This window comes from Aythya ferina (genome assembly GCF_964211825.1).
Source record: "Aythya ferina genome assembly, chromosome: 7".
Lineage (NCBI taxonomy): Eukaryota > Metazoa > Chordata > Aves > Anseriformes > Anatidae > Aythya > Aythya ferina.
The window spans coordinates 1228253-1233585 of record NC_140302.1 but is presented as its reverse complement, the minus strand read 5'-3'; positions in this window follow the sequence as shown (position 1 = coordinate 1233585).

Sequence of the window (5333 nt, the reverse complement as noted above, 5' to 3'; positions counted from 1 at the left end):
GAAAAGATAATTAGTTAATTGAATTAGATATACTTCTGCTCTAGACTTTCAGTGGGCTATATGTTTGTTAATATTTGTTTCTGAGGACCAACTTGGAGAAAGTTAATAATAAATCTGTGAAACAGAATGAACACTGACAAGTCAGGATCAGCTGATACTAAGAAATAAGTGAACTACTAATTGTGGTATGTAACCTCTCGCTTAAGTTTCAGGCAACCAAAGGAAGTGGAATGCTGCTAGTGGGACATCAATTTATGTCTGTTTGCAGGAATATAAGGAAAAGTACAAATTAGTAGCCTCAGTTCTGCAGTGGACTGATAAACAGAATCAAGTGGAAGGATGGAGTTACTGAGCACATGGGGAAAATGGACATGTTGGCAAAGCATCTGCATCATTTTTTCAGAAGGGAAGTTAGGCCTCACAAATTTGTCGAAGTTTTTTTGCAGTACTCAAAAAGCAAGTGGATAATGGCAGTCCCAGTGATACAGACTACCTTAATATTGGTAGTACTTGGCACTTATGCTTCAACAAATGAAGGTGCTGAAGGAATTACCATAAGTTGCATTACCTTGCTTTTGCATGGATAAATAATTAGTTAAATGATAGAAAGAACTTAGAAATGAATGATCAGTTTTCAAAGCGTAGAGAAATATTGATGGTGTTAGAGGAGTCTGCATTTGAGTCACCACTGCTCAACATACAATCTTGAAAGTGGAGTGAATAGACAGGTGACAGTTTACCAACAGTGCTGAGAATCTCACTATATTAATGATAAAGGCCAACTGCACAGAACTGCAGAGAAATCTTATGTGCTGAAGTCATTGGGTGAAAGAAATGGCAGACGAAGCCATGGAGGTGAATGTAAAGTCATGCACATAAGACCTTGTATGTCCATATAAAATTATGGCTTCTCAGCTGTCTGTTTCCAGTTAGGAAAGAGATCTTAGCATCTTGATGGATGGCATGAAGAAAATACTAGATCACTTCTCAGTGTTAGCCAAAAAGCTAATTATATGCTAGGAATATTAGGGAACAAACAGCAAACTGAAACCACGCCTGTTCCTGGTTCCCCTTCCACATAGAAAAAGGCTTCTGGGTATAGCTGGAAGAGATAACAGAGCAGTGCATTAAGGACCTCCTTAACTTCTGCACAATCAATGGTACAGAGAAACATTCTTCCATTTGGAAAAGAGATGGCTCAGAGAGAACATAATGGAGAGGCAGAAATAAGGAACAGTTTGTACACTGAACTTCTCCTCCAGTACAAGAATTAGGGGATATCACGGCATCAGCAGGTGATCAGTTCAGCCCAGATAAATTAGCAGTAGTTGATCACATGACTACAAAATGTTCTGAATGCTTTTCTGAGCTCATGCCAACTTACATGTATATCTGGATGCATAAGCAAAAGCAAGAAAGTGCCCTGATTCCTATTTAGTCCCTCCTCCTTGAAAAAAAATCCCAATTTACCTTAGAAGATGAAAGAAGCAAAATCTCTGACTGATTTAAGGAGAACAGATTATGCAATTTCTTACACCATTTCCTTTTCGGAGTGTTGCCAAATGGATAACTATGTGAACAATGGAAAAAGCTGACTCCAATGATTTTTCTACTTTAAAAAATACACTTCTGAAAGCTCGTAACCGTTCCTGCTTTGCTGGCTATGTTGGAAAATGCTATCTTTAATGGAGCATAGATTAGTGTTTCATAAATTCAAGTTCAAAATTAAAAACTGAGAAGGTAATTTCTCCTGTCTAACCCACAGGGGAATGTTGTTTTGTTCAGCATGCTGGAGCAGTCTTTTTCTGAAAGCATAGCTAATCTATACAGTAAGCTGTATTATTTCCTATTCAGTCTGCTAGCTGTTTTGTTAGATTGTTCATCCTCTGGCATGCAAGGAAAAAAATTAAAGTTTAATTGTACAAGGAAGATAATTTTCACACAATTGCTTGTCTCAGGAGATGAAACGCGATCTGTTCTTACTGATATTCATTTCTTCAAGCCTGTTTTTCTCTTGTATGGAGAGCCTTATGTGTGTGTGTGTGTGTTGGATCTGAATCTACCAGTGGCTTCAGCAGTAACAACCAGCTTGATGATTGTCCTTGTGGACGAGCAGAGCGTATCTGACCATCACTGCCATCTGATCCTCTTTGGACCAAGGAGCAATTTCTTATTGCATACAATCATCCAGCAGGGCCCTTTTGCCCACCCGGCAGAATGGTTGTTCTCCATCCTCAGCCAAGCAGGTCATCTGAGGTAAAGCTGGGAGAAATACCCAGAGAGGCAGTGGTAAAAGAGGCCTGATTCCTATTAAGTTTGTTGTATTGCTGAAGGTTCTCTCTCCTAGGCTCACAGCTCTGTGCTATTTGCAGTTCTAGGGGACACAACTGTATTCTGTATCTCCTCAGTGTGTATTTTGTGATTTGGCTGGAGGAAGCACTGCAAATGAGCTAAACAGCTGTTTTCTCCAGCATTTCTATGTTTGGGGAACAAGAGAATAAACCAAAGAAAGACTGGGAATAATTATGTATTACTGTTATTACCATTGCTTTCCAGACTGTGCAATCATTTATCCTGTCACGACCTGTCTGTCTTCTCTGAACTGCTCAGTGGGACTTGAGTTTCCTTAGAATTAATCCCATGTTTAAGGGGTTTCCTTGTTTATGTGAACGCACAGGAATGCCTACCAAGCTACCCAGCAATGAACAGTTTTATAGAAAGTGCTGTGGAAAGGCTTATCTCAGAAAAATACTCTTTAATTTATCCTCTATTTTCTCTGCTTTTCTGGCCTTTTATGTGTCATCTTTTATATGTTTTTTGACTTGTAGAATCTACTGAGAAATGGCATTTCAAATGTCTGTATATGTACTTATAAGGCCTTGCTTTCTTACAAAAATTCTAGCTATATTTTTCCAAAGAATTAGTAAAATGGAAGATAGGGGGAGAGAGAGAGAGAGGGGATTTCATTTCAAAGTTTCATTGCTAAAGTTTACTGTATGTTAAATTTAGGGAGTTTGTTGCAGCCTAAGTAGGCTGAAATGGATACTTTTCTTTCTGGTTGTTTTTTCAATTGTGTGCACATCATTGATTCCAATGACTGCAAGGGTAATTATTTCTTTGTTTGCCAGGAACATTAAAATTGCTGTGGTTTCTAAAGAAAATGTGCTTAGGCTTCTTGAAAGCAAGTGCACAATAGGCTATCATAGCTACCTTTTCTACTGGGATTATTTCAAGTAATAGTAGTACACAGTAATTAACCCTTTGTGCTTGAAGATGCACATCATAGTCTCAATCAATGAGTGCTTAAAGAATAAAGGGGCAGGGGATGAGCAGTTTCAAGATTCATTTTTGAAAAGTGTCTAGTTGAACTGCCAGGATCTTCAACAATAGCCATCTTTCAATAGCATATTGGATTTCTCAGACCATTATCTCATGTATTAAGTCAATAAAATGCTTGGTTTTACTTCCTTTGAAAAATGTGTGGGTGAAGTTAGAAAAGTGCAAACCATGTCTGCTGTTGGAGACAACTCTCGTAAGGGGCAGGTGCTGTGTAGACTTCTACCTTGCAGCCTTGCCTGAAACCTGGCCAAATCACAGGCCTACACATTATGTGCTAACATCCCCTCTTCTTAATTTGCCATGCAGGCCATTTCCCATTTCTTATCCCCTGAGTGGAGGTAGCTTCTTGTTAAAATATCTTTTTTTTCCTTTTATTGAACGAATGATCTTGCCCAAAGGTTGTTTTCATTCCCTGGCTCTCTGCAATATAACCTGTTTTCCTGCTGTTGTATTCAGTGCCACTTTGGAATTTCCACAGAGGGATTTTAAAATGCAGAAGGAGCAGAGCAATGGATCTCTTAGAGAATAAAAGACAAGTTTGTCCTTATGTAAATATCCTGTAAAGAACTAGAATTGGGAAATTAATTTAATTTCGTGTTTATATGGCTGTTTAAGATACTTCAAACCCACCAATTAATCCTAAACTCATCTGCTACACTAATGCAACAAAGTGGGGCACTTTGTCTTTTTCAGGGGCTGATACCACAAAGCCCACAATGAAAAAACCCTTAGGTAATGTTCCCAGTTGACTGGCCCTGAGCCCCTGTGATTAGAACCATCATAAGGGACAGAAGTTAATCAGTTAATCCAGCTAAAGGTATTTGGTGGTGGATATGAGGGAAGTAATTTGTTACTGTATGTTCCTCAGGAGGAATGGTCCTATATAGGGCATTGGTTGCAGTTTGGAGTTTGTGCCCAGAAAGATGAAGACCAGAGCCGTGTAAGAGAGGAGCACTCCAAAAGCTCCAGGTCCTGCTTATTTCTGTAACTGTTCTGCACTGGAGATTAGTGCTTAGCAATCACTGGGATCCTCTGTATCCTCAGCATTGGAGGCACATACATCATGGAGGCAGGAAGAGCAGTCACGTGCTGATGTGCGTATGCAGGTCCTGTAGCTATGAATCACATCTCTGCAAAGAAGGGGAGAAAAAAATCTTGCTGAGATAAAAATTTATGGCAGTAAGAATTCTGAAAAAGGGGATCAAAAGAAATCATCTTGATAAAGCAGGCCTGATATCTTCTTCCTCACCGTTTTCTACCTCTACATAAACAAACAAGTATGAGAGATGGGTGTGGGGAGACTGGTTTATTACATGGCATAAATATTCGTCACCCCTCAGAGATTTTGTAGGCAGAAGCCTTGTCATTGCTAATGTGTGGTTGCTTTGCAAGTGGTCTGGCAGTATGCTTGAATTAAAGCCAGAATAAATTTGAAATTAAGATTTGAATGTGTACATTATGGAAGGCCCCCCAAAGGCTCATATTTCAGTGGTAAAATATTCAAATGGGGTCATTTCTCTGTAGCAGGTTTCTTTCTGGGGGACAGCAGATCAAAAGCAATGTCTCAGTGTACCGTACAGGTAGTGTTATTTGTGTGCAAGCTGCGCAAGAGCTATATCCCTCTCAGCTTTGGCTCTGTAACATCGTGTATGTTTTACCTGACAGACAGTACTTTGCATAGGTATTTACCTTCATTTATACATTCTGGCTCATTTGCATTTTCTCATAATTTAGTGGTGATAAAGAACCAAAAACCTTTGGAATATTTTACAAACTCTAAATTGCACATTTCCATCTTCATTTCTCTTTCCCTCCTTTCCTTTGGTGTATTCATCTTTTCCTCCTTTAGATTTTTCTAGTTTATCTGTTAGATTTCTAATTTATTGTCTAATTTGTATTTCTAGTTCTCCTATTAGTTTTTTTTTTTTGGTAGTTTCCTATGTTACGAATTTACACTTCTACAATTGTCTTTCCATGTAGACCTCTCACCTTCT